We start from the raw sequence: 14623 nt of genomic DNA on the forward strand, positions 1-14623 counted from the left end.
AAACAAGGATTTCCAGGCCCTTTCTTCAGAGATTTAGATCCACTGGGTCTAAGCGTCAGTCGTCCTCTCCAGCACAATTTCCACAACAGCCCAGTGCTCAGGGAGCCCCTGCATCGGAGGCCTTGAGGTTCCTTCCTAGCCAGGGACTCCTAGATGCCAGAGCCTGGCCATTTTGCAAGGCTGAGTCCTGGCCCTTCATCAATCTCTGATGAGTCATGAAGTAAAGAAAGTTTTAAATAAAGTTTAGTGGAATAAGACACCAATACCTATTCCCATTTGAAAGGTCTACTGGTATTTAATCAGTAGAAACACTTCACACAGAAAATGTGGCACAAAGAAAGAAAATGGGGCTTCCTGACACTTCTAACTTTTCCTCCATACACAAAGTGGCTGTGCCCATTGGACCCGACCAGCCACCCAGCTAAGAACAGCCTGACTTGCTCTTATTCATGCTTTCAACTTGCAAAGGCTCACCCTTTGGGGGCTCCTCGGGGTCCGTTTGAAAGTTTTAGGTGTGTTCATGGCACCACTTAAGGGATTCATTGTCAACTTTTATCCTTGGAACTGGGAAGTTGGAATTCCCGATTTCCAAGAGGTCTTCAGAAATTCTGGTTATTCTTGGTTTCTGTTCCTCTTTCATGAGAAAAGTAGATGTTAACCTCGGGTGGAACTGCGCCCCAAATACTCCCCACAGGAGCCCGGGCTGCGTGGGGGTGCAGCTGTCAAGCAGAAGGGGCGGCCAATGACTGTTAGGGGGCCGGAGCAATCTCAGGCCGGGCAGACCCGCGTCCACCCTGAAGCCCTGGCCACGTCTGGGCAGACCTCAGCCCGCGGCCTGACCATGGGCGGCCTTCACCCTGGCACCCGAGGTTACCAGGTGATCCCCAGGAGGCAGCGCCCCTGAGTCCCGCCATGAGTCCCCTCGAAGGCTGGTACCCTCACCAGCGCCTGCTCCACCCATCCGCCTCCATTCATTGCTTCTGGATCCCGGGCTGCCTGGTGAACGTGGCTGCCCTGGGGTAGCTGCTGTGGGCCCCGCGGGCAAGGGTCTCGGCGGGTCTGCGGTCAGTCTTCAGCTTCTCCCAGGACTTGATTTACTTCCCTGACCGTTACCTACTGGGTGTCCAAGGCTGGCCCAGTCCTCCTTCCCTCTTCATTCATTCATTCATTCATTCGTTCGTTCGTTCATTCATTCTTTCGTTCCTCTTCTACTTCCTCCGCGCCTGAACTGGGCCTCCCTCTCCAGGCAGGGTTGCAGCCGCCTCACAAACCTTCCAGCATCCCCTGGGACCCGCGGGCCCCTCTTGCGTGTGTTTCTGCGATTTTGTGCCTGACCCAGCCCTGCCAGGAGTGGGCGCAGCCAAGGCCATGGCCACGGGCCGCCTTGCCCTACCTGGCGCGCCCTGCGCTCCTCCAGCCGCTCTGCCCCGGGCCGCCGCCCTCCTCCTGGACCCCGCGTCCCTCCCGGGCTCAGGCCCGGCCTCTGGGGTTTCTGCGGGGCTCGGCTCTGCCTACCCTCCTCAGAGACCGCTGGAGCCAAGCCCGCTCCTGCACTCTCGCCACCCGCTCCCCTCTCCTCCAGCAACACAAGACAGCGAGGCCACGGCTGGGAACCCCCGGGCTCCCTCTTCGCCGCCCCTGAGAGCTCAGGGGCCTGGGCGCTCCTGGAGGCCACCCCTCAGGGCTCCCTGCCTGGCCGCGCGAACCGCCCGGAGGTGGACACCTGGGGACGTCCTGGGGGCTCGCAGCAGAGCTTGAGAACGTCTTGCGGCTCACACCAGAATTTCCAAAACGCACCTGGTTTTGGCTTTCCCTCCTTCCGGCCTCACTCCCTGCTCACCTGTCCGAGTCCCTGGGTCCCTGTGCCAGGGGCTCCCTCCTGCCTCCTGCGGGCCCCCTTCTCCTCCGTCAGCCCGCGCAGGGGCGACTCCCGGACTCCGTTCTGATGTCCAAGCAGAGGCTGCTGCAGCCCAGCCTGGCTCCCGGGTTTCCGGGTTCATCACCGTCCGCCCGTGCGCCCCGTCGGCCCCAGCCGAGCGCTGCGCCCTGGGCACGGGAGGGTCTCACCGCCCACGGGCCTCCCTCTGCCTGGGCTCTACCCCTGGACCCACAGCGTGCGTCTCGGTTCAACGCAGCCTGCTCACCACCACGCCCCGCATCACGGCTTCGCTTCCCACCAAAGCCTCTGCCTCCTCTAGCCCCAGAGCCTCCCCGCCACGGTGGTGGTTCCCAGAGCCATCTGCGACCCAGGAGCAGTCCCTAGCTGCCTTCCCGGCGGTTGGGTGCTTGCGTGGTTTGGAAGGACAAGTAGGAAAGCAGTTTGGGTGCAGACATTTCACTGTTTGACTGAAAGACCTAGTGCCCTATTCACAGAAATTTACTTTCTGAATGACTGCTACATTCCTAAAAGTTATAGAAGGGCTACTAGAATTACACTCATTGGTTTGTTTCTGCTAAAACGTGGTTGACTGGGGAATTTTTTTTTTTTTTTTTTGAGAGGGAGTCTCGCTCTGTAGCCCAGTTTGGAGTGCAGTGGCCAGATCTCAGCTCACTGCAAGCTCCGCCTCCTGGGTTCCCACCATTCTCCTGCCTCAGCCTCCCAAGTAGCTGGGACTACAGGCACCCACCACCTCGCCCGGCTAGTTTTTTGTATTTTTAGTAGAGATGGGGTTTCACCGTGTTAGCCAGGATGGTCTTGATCTCCTGACCTTGTGATCCGCCCATCTCGGCCTCCCAAAGTGCTGGGATTACAGGCTTGAGCCACCGTGCCCGGCCGAAGTTCATTTTTTTAATGTAATTATGTGTTATGTTCTATCACCTGTTAAATTAGCGTAGTCGTTGGCATTGTGGTTTCTTTACAATCACTAATGCCCTGTAAAATGAATTAGTGGCACAAGCATGATTCCTTACAGGTGAAAGCAATCTTAGGATGCCTATATGAACTCACCATAACATGCAAAACAATATCCTGAGTGGAAATAGTGAATGACTCTGACATAAATATGAATGAGAGTCTGCACACAGGATAGTTTTGGACAAGCAGCTAAAAGCAGGCGTGTTTTAATAGAAAGTATACATTTTTTTGAAACCGTATTTTCTTGATGATCCATTAATTCCTAGTCCTTGATGAGACTTTTCCGTCATCAAATCCTTTATGTAACTGGCATCCAAACACGGTGGGCTTTCAGACAAAGCAAATTAATATTTCCAGAACAAACATGAAGTGATGTTTACTAATGGAAATGACTGGTTTTACATGAAAAGAAAAGCAACCATGAGAACCTAAAAGGCACCATTCAATAGCAGAGGCCTCATCCTCAACTGCAGAAGGAGGTACCTGCTCCAGGACTGTGGAGAAGTTGATAAAAGCAGACTCCAGGTTGACAGCAGATACGGTGTTCAGAGAAGATGCAAAATGAGCAACTGGAAGAAATCTTTGTCACCTGCCGCTGTTGTGTTTCACGCACACAAACACAAGCACAAACACAAACGTGGAAAAGCAGGTATGATCATCGGACGTACACTAGCAGGTATTTGATGAAGTCACAAATGTGCAGAGAACAAACCAGTCCACAAGAGGCAGAGTGCATTACCACGTCTGTTCCTTTGCAACTGCACACCCACGTCTCAGAAGCAGAAGGGTTTGAATGAGCCATGAGCTCGGATAGAGCCTAGAAAAATGTGTTAGATCAGAACCAGCTCATGTGAACAGAGAGAGGATTTGCCAGGAAGTCAGCAACTGCAGCTGCATTTCACCGCATGGAGCAGGGTTCACTGTACAGTGAAGTAATGCCATCAAGGCCATCTCGCCATCCCTCTCCATGACACAACAGGCACCATGCTCACAGGGTGCTTCTCCACATGGTGGGCCAGCAGTGGGAAAGGCAGTCCTACGACTCTATTCACAGGAAGATTTAAAAATTGTTCTCATGACACAGATCATACTGGAAAGGACTATTTCTATGATTTCAAGTGATTTATCTCAGTAATTCATTCAGTATCTTGAATGGCTTAAGCTTACTAAGGATAAAACAACAAAAATGTTCCCTTTGGGGGTCAATGAATGCATCAGAGATTTTTCAATAAGGCCAACCGTCGGGCCTGAGATGATTTCCTCACTCACCAGCATTGAGGACTTATGATTGGGTGTACTTTGAAACTACATCCACGTGCTATCATGCACTTTAGATGTGCTTTGCAAAGTCAGATGAGGAATCAACTTGATGCTATCTTCTACATCAAACCATCCAATCTCAAGAATTGGCTGAGCACATGAAGGGCCTCACAGGCCTCTAAGAGAGCCTGGCGGCACCAGCTGGCCTCTACCAGAACTCAACTAGTGAGATGGGACTTTCTTCTTTAGTAGGAAAAAGAGAAAGGGGGAAAGGGCCATTGTGAAAACTGGCTTGGATTATGCACCAGCTGTTATTAAGCAGAATGTGGATTCTTGGGGAAATATTGTAGATGTTATCATTCCTCTTAGTATGAATCTATTTTTCTGAATTCCTGTTATAGATCTACATCTCTACATATAGCTTTAATTTTGTAGAGAGGAGATTTCACTGTGTTGCCCAGGTTGGTCTTGAACTCTTGGCCTGAAGCAATCCTCCCACCTCAGCCTCCCAAAGTGCTGGGATTACAGGCATGAGCCACTGTGTCCAGCCTGTATTTGTTTAAATGTATACTTAATTATTCTCACTTTCGGAATACATCCAGGACATCCCTGACCCAAGGCTTTTCTTCACTTGCTTTTTCAATCTAGTCTACCCCACTATCCCATTTCTACCTGTTATTATCACAACAATCTGCAAGAACCAACTCAAATCTCACTTCCTGCATGATGAAGCTTTCCCCTTCCTGAACCCCCAAAGTAATCTATTCAGAGGACCTACAATAGCCCACCTTGTATTGTAACTACTGAGGGATAACTAGATAGTAAAGTTTTATCAGGACTGGAAATACACCTTGTTAACCTTTGACCCTTTCCCAGTTAATACCTGGGATGGATGCCGATTTGTAAAATATCCATAGATGGGTAACTGGGAATGTTAAGGAAGGCCCCAGGTATCTTTTTCAAGTGGGCAGAACAATTTGGAGAACATTCAGAATAACAGCTGGTAACTGATGGAATCGAGTCAATTCCAAGTCAATACATATGAAGCAGTTTAATTGTTTTTCTCTATATTGTGATGGATCATCAATGCAAATTTGTCCAAAACCTGAATAACTCTGTAAAGAATTTGATCACTGATACGGCATTTGCATAGTAAGCCCCTGTTTGAATGTGTGATCGTGTTAATTATCTATACTAGGGTAGCGATATAGGCAGAAAGTTGTCTTATGTGTAAGCAGAAAGTTTTCTTTCAGTAGTCTATTTTCTCTTACTTGATTCTACCTGTTTCCCTTCTTTCTCTTCCTACACACGCAGGGCAGAGTCTATACTCTCAAGCACAGTAAGACTGTCTGATCTAAACTGCAGTGGCTCATGAGGATAAACAACGTAGATACTACTTTTGGGTTTTGCTTTTAAGTTACCTAGTGAGATGCCTGGATGCACTACAGAAAATTAAATATCCCCAAATATTTCTAATCATATTTCAATCTAAAAATAATCTTGATTCTTTAAAAAACATTTCAGTTATTGAAAAGTAAATTATTGAAAGTAAATAAATTATGTGAAAAATCTTAAATCTGCTTCTTAAGGAGAGTCTTTATGAAAAGAGCTGGATCGTTCACGCCCCGTGTTAAGCTTAGAGAAGCCTGAGCGCTGCCTTCCCCGCCAGCCACTTCCCAGACTGGCCAGCAGAGGGCACCCAGCTGCCAGCGCTGCTCCTCGATCTCCTGCAAAACAGTGGATCCCACTCTGAATTTATTTTGAGAACACATCATATTCGTAGGAAAGAGCATATAACTAAAGTTAGTTTACCTTTATATGGTTTTACCGTGTGTGAGGGGTACAATAGACTACTCAGCTATTGATAATAAGACACCATTGAAAGAATTCCTGGGGAAAAAGAGGCTTAGCTTTTCCCTGATTTCTGTTCTACAGATGTGTTCCACAGACCCTGAGAATCCCAACCCACTTTCTGGGGGCTTCGAAGGTCAAAAATCTTTGCATAAAAATGCCAAGACGTTATTTGCCGCTTTTGCTGTGATGATATTTGCACGGATGATATAAAAGCACATGGGGGCTGAAGCCTTGGCGCCTCGCGGACTCCAGGGGGCGGCTCCACGGGGCGAGCTGTCAACGCTTGGCCCAGCAGCCTATTCTGTAGGAGACATGGAACAGCACGGTTTCACACAGGAGTGTCCTTGGGGGAGCAGGAAAATGATCGAGTTTGTTAAACTTTGATGCTCGTGTGTCTCTCTTCAAGATTCCGTGTGATTAAAAGGGAAGTACCCAGAAAGTACTTGGGCTGCTTATTGAAGCCTTAGGGAAGCAGGAAAACGATTGATTTTGTTAAACTTTGATGCTCGTGTGTCTCTCTTCAAGATTCCTTGTGATTAAAAGGGAAGTACCCAGAAAGTAAGTGGGCTGCTTATTGAGTTGCGGCGATTGGGAGAACACTTGTGCAACTTTGGAAGTGCAAGTTGAACCAGTCACTTTTTTTTTTTTTTTTATAAAACACCATTTCTACTTGAAGAACAACTGACAAACTGGAGCCATTCAGAAAAATCCCCGCCCATTGGCCACCGCCAGCTTGACTGGCTCAGAAGCGACCCGCTTCGAGGGCCCTGGGTCCCTGGCTCTCATAACCTCCCCACTTCCTCTGAGCTCCCTGTTTCAGAGGAAGTTGTTTTCTTGGCAGTAGAACTTAGAAGAAGGATTGAATTGGGTTAGGCGGGGAATGGAATACATGGGGTGCGTTTCTCTCAAAACTGCAAAATGCTGAACCAGGAGACCCACATGTGTCAGGAACAGAAGAGAACATATTTCCTAGTGGAGGGATAATGACTCCCAAGGGGCGGATGCCCCACCTGCGCCCTCCCTGTTAACGTTTGCCTGGCCGTCTTAGACATTTCAGTTGTGATCCCCAATACCAACAACCCCCAAAAGAGGGCCGGATGATACCGCAGAAACAGAAAACGGTGGATTTAAACACAGGTTCGACAACAGCTATGCCTTTTCATAGACTTAGGGCCTTATAAATAATATTCTCTTAAAACCTTGTTTTACTAGTTTCAAATGTGTTATCTTTTTAATAGAATGTCTGAAGACATCCTATGTCATTACAACAGTGGAAAACATCTATTAGATGAAACTCATTGCTAGGAGCAATAACAACAAAATAATAAAAATGGAAAATATTGTGGATTAGAATTTCTAAGCTAAAATCAAAATGTGTTTTTCACGATTCATGATGTGTGCATTGGTCGAAGCGTGGCCTGGATAAAGGCGGTGGTGTTTGTATTCCCTTCCTATTGCAGTGGTAACAAATCATCACAAACGGATACCTTACAGTAATCACCTTACAGTTCTGGAGGTCACAGGGCAGCAGCGCCTCTCACAGGCTGCCTCCTTCCAGAGCCTCTGAGTGAGAATTCCTCACGTCACAGATTCTCTCCTGCCCCACCTTGCCCTCATCCGATCCCGTCGGGCCCTCCCTGGACAAGGCAGGCTGACCCTTCCTCCCCCAGCCCTATCTTGAAGTCGTTGATTAAGCAACCTTGATTCCCCCGGCTGCTGTTCCTTTGGAACAGCAAGGTGACATCTTCACAAGTTCCAGAAATTAGGACTTGGATACCCTTGGGAGGCCACTGTTCTGCCAACCTCGGGGCCATATGGGCTTGAGGCTTCCAGGAGGGGTGTATAGTGGAGCATCACCGCCCCCCTCCTCCTTCATGCCAGGGCTGTTCTGTGGGCTGATTTCCCTGCATAGTGTGTTTATTTCTGAAGCTTGACCCAAGAAAAAAGGAATCCAATTAATAGCATATGGAAATTTAATCAGAGGCCAAAGATCTATTGTCCAGAGCCACTTTGTTCAAAGGCTGCCTTCTCTGGAAGACCTTCCCTAACAGCCCCAGGTAAAGTGACAAGCCACTCCACACCTCCTCTGCACACACAGGCACTCCTGATGCCACCGTCCCATGGAGCACACCATCCAGGTTACCCTCTGACTGACTCCCCAAATGGAAGCTGCGTGGGGCACAGGGAGTGTGGATCATGTCGCTCGCCATCCTGGTCCCAGTGCGCAGAACAGTGCCCGCCACATAGGAGGCGCTCGGTAAATGCTTGTAGAATGAAAGCGTCAGGAGCAAGAATGGGCTGCTTCTGTGGGTTGATTTTCCTGTATGGTGTGTTTGTTTTATTTCCCAAACTTGAACCTGAGAAAAAATAAGTAAAATAGCTAGCTTATGGAAATTTAATCAGTGGCTCTGGGTAAAACTCAATGTGGCAATATCTGGCAGGCCAGTGGGATAAATACACAGAATTTTTTGCTAACTGGCACTGCCTACCCCTTCTGAAAGGTCCCTGAGACAGTAGCACATGTGACCTATGCTATTGAAATGCAAATTTCCATTGAATACAATAATGTATAACCCAAAGATCTAGTGAAATGAAAGCAGCATTTAGGTTCAGGGAAATTTGTTTAGGCTCAAAAGCAATTCACATCTTAATGGTTCAGATTTAAGTTAACTTTGTTCTTATCTCTTTGAGAACTACAAAAATCACTTAGTTCCCTTCACTGTTGCCAAAAACAAAAACCCAACCAACCCACAAACAAGAAAATCTGCTGGCTTACACTGTGGGAGTTGGCTTGCTTCAAAGCAAGACGTTATCAGAAATGACGTCAGAGGCAGGCCTGTGCGTTTGCAGAATTCAGCTCGTTAGCATGTGAGTGTTCTAAACTCTTGTTTAGATGATGGCCCTGTGGCCAGCTCACCAGGCTACCTCCCTGCATATTCTGTACATGTTTCCTTGCTAACGTGTTCGTAATCATCCTGTAGATCGCTATCACGCAAGGTAGTGAGTTTTGCATACTCTGTGCCATAGAAGTGTTATCTGTGTCCTGTGTTAAACAATGCAGAGAAATGTTCTTATTACACATGTGTAGCTAATAGATCAGAAGTCATCAACGTTCAGTAACGTATAACCACTTGCGTGAGCTTAATTACAGCCACCGTCAGCTTGCAGAATGGCTCTGCTCTTACAGTCACCCTGACTTTTGTTGAGAGCTCTGCGAAGCTCCTGGTAACCATGGGTGCTTTTCTTCAGTCCCCTGCCCAAGTGTTGCAGCTGCCTCTGTGTAAATGGCAACTCCTCAGGACTGACTCAGCCGTGTCCTAGGACCTAAGGGGTAGCAAGTGAATTTCAGCCTGTCTGGCTCTATCCACTGTGATTAGGTGTGTGTGGTAGAAGAGGAACGTAATCAGTTACTTGGCAAAATGCCGTCAAAACATTTTTGCACTGGTGTTGGCAAAGTCTCCTGCTGTCTTCTGAAAATAAACACTCCCTAACGTGTGTTTTGCAGGAGTCGTCCCACCCAAAGGCCAGAGATTTCGGCCACAGTATTTTCCATCTGTACCTAGTTGGAAAATCTTTCAGAAGTAGAGACACCTAAAAGGAATACTGACAACTTGGTGAGAGAAGCTGCAGTCCCTCAAATGAAGAGAACAGCTTTTTCAGGCATCCGGGTTTTCTTCCCCAGGAAAGGGAGAAAGGAAGGCATGCTAGCTCGGCTTCACTCCCACAGGGCTTGCGGCTTTCACTTCTCATCCAGTTTTGCTTTTATTTGGTTTCCAAATTGTTCATTTCAATTGCTCATATTTCCTCCTTCCACAAACCGCTTAAAGGAGAAACAGCTCTCCTTTTTGGGAATTCCTCAGAGGATTGTCAGGCCTTCCTTTTTGAATTGAAACTCGGTTCAGCAAAGGCTTGTGGACTGATGATGCACACTGTGGTGAGAAGGGCTGAGGGGATGCAAAGAAAAATGAAAGCACGCAGAGCCGCTAACTCTAACATCCTTCTTGGCCCCTGGACCGAGGCTCACACCTGCCTTCACACCGGGTGGTGCGGTGGCCAAGGCTCTCTAGGATTGCGTGTTTGCCACTTGGGAGGATTTCTCTTTTACGGACAATTTCCTCAGTGACATAACTTTATTTATTCACCATAACTGCACTGCACCTCGGTACTTCCAATGGAGGGGATAGAGTGATAATCACAGGCTTCTCTGGAAACTTGGCAGGGCTTCCTGGGTCTATAAAGCACAAGGTGTGACTCATGGCCCCTATTCCACAGGGCACAGCTGTCCCCAGGCTGGTAGGTGAAATGATCGTATCTACTTTAACATGTCTGATCTGCATGGAGGCATTAACAGTTCTTGACCTGCAAGGCACAAAGAGTCCGTTTTCTGGTCGATCCCATAAGCATTGCCAAAACGATGACAAAAATTGATTGTAGGCTGTCATGTATTCTGTAAACTGCCCCAAAGCATCAACCTGCCCCCATGCTTACTCCCCAAATTCAGACACTTTTTTCTTTCTTTACCCACTCTTAAAATCGCTGCATTATACAGACAAGGCGGTGGGTTTTTCGTTTTGGTCTTTATCATGGAGACATTCCTGTTTAATTAATGAGTGAAAGTTTGGAGGTCTCATACCTAGGCATCGGTCAGATTTACAATCTTATTAAACATACCAAAGAGAATATAATAAATCATGTACATATTTTGCAGATGTTGGCAGATTTATGCACCAAAGGAAGCTGTATGTCAAACGGAACAATTTAATGCTTGTTTCCTATGTTCAGTTGATTCCAGATAGCTTTAATATTTTCCTTATGAGGTTTAACAGCACATAAATAATGTCCCACAAGCAAGCTTTATGCTTAAAGGAGAAACACCACTCTCTTTGACCCGACCGTAGCTGTTTCAACATATCCGCTAGATTCCAACAGGACTGATTAGCACTAGCACTATTTTCCCACATAAGTGGGTTTCCTCTCAATTCTTTCTCAAATTTCCTCAAATTTTACCTTATTTTCCCCTGAGAATGTGGTTTATGCAGCTCTCTCCTATGAACTGCTCTCATTTAGAATTGCATGAACGCAGCCACTGTAACTTTGACCTTTGATATTTTGGTGTAAATTGTAGAAAAACAGGTAAGGATGCTATTTTTTTTTTCTCCTTTCCATTCAGTTAGATTGCCATTTGTGATAATTTTTTAAGTAAAAACATTTGTTGCTAACCCCCACATCACATGAATTTTAAATCTGTAACTCCCACTTTCACGTCTGGAGTTCACTGGAAGCATGGTAGATCAGACCCTGTAACACTGAAACCATTTTTCATCACATGCCCTGATCTCAGAAAGCAGCTTTGTTCACAGCACAATGCAGTGACTCTCAGATCTCATAGCCCATCACGTAAACTATAAGAACGCTTTAAATTCACTTCTTTATATAGCTCTTAAATAAGCTCCCTGGATGCTAATAAGCATAATAGCGAATCCTTCCATAACTATAAAACAGAGAACATACAGGAGTCTGTCAAAAAGTGTGTCCAAGGGTTAATGAGAATCGCCGTTTGTGTTTCTTTTGAAAGGAGCTACTTGGCCACAACACAGGCAGGCAAGGGCCTATGACCTAGTATTTTAACCAGCTCCCAGGCAGGGTTCATATTGAAGATCAGGACTCCTTCCTTTACCCGATGATGCTGGTATTATCATGCTGTTATTTCTTTAATATAATTCTTTTCAATCTCCTTAAATTATGATTAAAGAATAAAAATAAGCATTGGGAAAAATGGTGAAAATAAAAAAGGTTATCAGGTCAAAATGAATAAGGTTTTAAAACTATTTCTATTCTGACTTGGGGTTTTAAAACATATTGAACCTTTAAGTTAACTTTTATATAAAGAACTTAACATTCTAGAATTACTGTAACTCATGAGACATTTCCAAACTGTTTCAATTAGAGGGTGTTAAGTACTGCCTGTTCATTTTTGAAAGTGGAGACTGGAAAGACGTAGAACACCTTAGGTGCTCCCTATTAAATTTCACCAATTATCATTTTGCATATTATGCAACACACTTTTCTCTGAAGCCTTCGAGATAAGTTTTCCTGAGAAAGGCTTGCTGTGAGTGCACTTACAGAGCTTGAACCTGGACACGGAACAGGTCCGCTTTCCTCTGTCCTCGGTTCTGCTTCTCGTCTTTTCAGTATTCCGAGGCCCTCTGACCTTAACGGTGACCTTGATGAGAATGACTTCCAACTCCACAGCCCAAACCATGGCCCCCCGCAGTGCTCCAGCCCCAGGGACAAATGGGCCTGTGGCCGCCTCCAGGGGGGATGACAGTTTCAGAAAGTCTCACACTAAAACGAAAGTTGGCTAGCTTCCCTTTTCCAAAATGCATCCCACCTGCGAGGGACCCCGCACCAGCCTCCCCTGCGCGGCAGCCCCCGACTCTTCCCTTCCCACCCAACGGTCTTCATTTCGGAACCTGTGCCCTGCTCCGGAGGCCTGTCTGCCTTGTCTGCCCTGTCTACCACGGAGGGGTCAGAGCTGCCTCTGCTGGAAGTGCTCCCGCTGCTCCAGGCCTGGGCTTCAGGCTCTCAGGTTAGCTCAGAGCCACCCGCACAGGTCTTTCCTTAGACACTGACTTGAGCCTTTTGCTCCTCAGATGAAACCTGCAGTGACTGCCCTGCCCCTCCGGGATAGGCTCAGGCTTCCCTCTCTAGTGTGGGTTTATTTTCTCTGCACCTGTCACGCCAACATTCCCGTCTGCTGTGGCCTGAATGCGTCCCCCAAATTCATGTTGAAGCCCAGTCCCCATTGTGGTGATAAGAAGAGGTGGGCCTTGGTGGGGTGATGAAGGCGTGGGGACTCTGCCCTCAGAGATGTGGTTGGTGTCCATGGAAAGGAGGCTTCAGGGAGCCTGCCGTCCCTTCTACCATTGAGGACACAGCCAGCAGGCGCCATTTGTGAGGAACAGGCCCTCATCAGACACGCAGGGGCCCTGACCTTGGACTTGCAGACTCCAGAACTGTCAGCAATACATTTCTGTTGTTTATAAATCACCGAGCCGAGGGTATTTTGTTGCAGCCGAGGTGAGGGACTAAGCGATTCCCTCTTCCTGAAGGGAACGTGGCTCTGGCGCTTGGGGAGGCTGGTGCATGCCTGTGTGTGCGCGCGCGTGTGTGTGTGTGCGTGCGTGTGTGTGTGCGCGCGCGCGCGCGCGCGCGCTGTGGGATGCCCTCTGCTGCACTTCTGCTCTGTCCAGAATCCACTCCGCCTTTTCAGGGCCACCTTCTGAGCCTACAGAGGCATCTTCACACCCCAGATTCTGCTGCTGTGCAGTTCATTGCACTCACCCAGCACCGTGGCTTGTAGCCTTGTATGGGACCTGGGACCTGGTCTTCTCGCACTTGCCCAAAGGCACTTCCTCCTTAAGGGCTGGGTGCTGGCTGACCCTAGGCTCTCAGGTGGGCTGAGCACAGTGGGGCCTCACAGTGTATTTGTGGCATGGCCTTCTTCACCTCTAAGAACAACTCACATCTGTGTGCCTGGTCTTAATTTTCAAAGCTCTCTCCAATCTTCACAGCACTTTCAGGTAGTGATTTCAGGCAGATGCTGTGATTCCAGTTTTATTGAGGAAGCATCAAGCCTCAGGGAAGTGAAATAAAGTGTGTGAGGTTAGTCCCAGGCTAATTCAGGGTCAGGGCAGGAGCCAGAAAGGGGGATGCTCTTATTCCAAGTCCATTTTCACTGCATGGTATAGTCCGTAACTTAGGAGGCATGACTCTTGCCTCTTCCACCACTAACGTGCTGTGTGACTATCGGCAAGTTACTTCACCTCTCTGTGCTGGGTGAGATAGTGATGAGGATAAAAACGAAAAGATCTGGGCACAGTGCTTACGACAGTCCTTGGCCCACAACAAATGCTGATGTATTGCAGCAAATATCACTAAAATGAGCATGGAAAGCATCAACAGTTCCATACGCCCTCGAGGAGGAGGCCTGGATGAATTTCCAAAGTGAGCTTGCATTTGCTCTCTGTTACTCATTTAACCCACTTGAAAAGTTACAGTCAGTGGGTGCTGGGCTGCTGCAGCACACAAGGGAGCTGGATTTAAATACGAATGCCTACGTTTCTTTAGCACATGCAAAGGCCTAACTGCCAAGCTCCATATAACAGTAATTACAGAACTATTGAGGGACTCTAATGGGTACATTTGTGGCACTAAGTGGCTTATTTAATGGAAGTCATGCAGTTATATCACCAGCCTGGATGAAAATAGAGAGATCAACGCTGTTATCTCTAGCTCTGAATTACCTGGCTTTTGTCTGGTTGATTGATCGTGACAATCTTAACATTTAAAAAATGTATAATATTATCTTTCAAGTTTTTAATATGTCAAAGACAAACCCATTAAGATTTTGTTTAGGTTAAGCTATCAAGTATATATAATTTTAGGGGGAAGGACCATGATTATATGACACAATTCACCTTGTTAAGCACATCTATAAAACCTTTTTCCAACTTGTACATATGTATTTTTCCTTTTTTTATTCTATCCGAGTTTTTTCGAAAGGAGCTCTGCGGAAGTGGGGAGTGTTGGGAAACAGTCATATTGCGTAGTGGTTCAGGTTGACAAAAATCACAATAAAAATGAAAAACTCCC

Source organism: Chlorocebus sabaeus, chromosome 13 (genome assembly GCF_047675955.1).
Source record: "Chlorocebus sabaeus isolate Y175 chromosome 13, mChlSab1.0.hap1, whole genome shotgun sequence".
Lineage (NCBI taxonomy): Eukaryota > Metazoa > Chordata > Mammalia > Primates > Cercopithecidae > Chlorocebus > Chlorocebus sabaeus.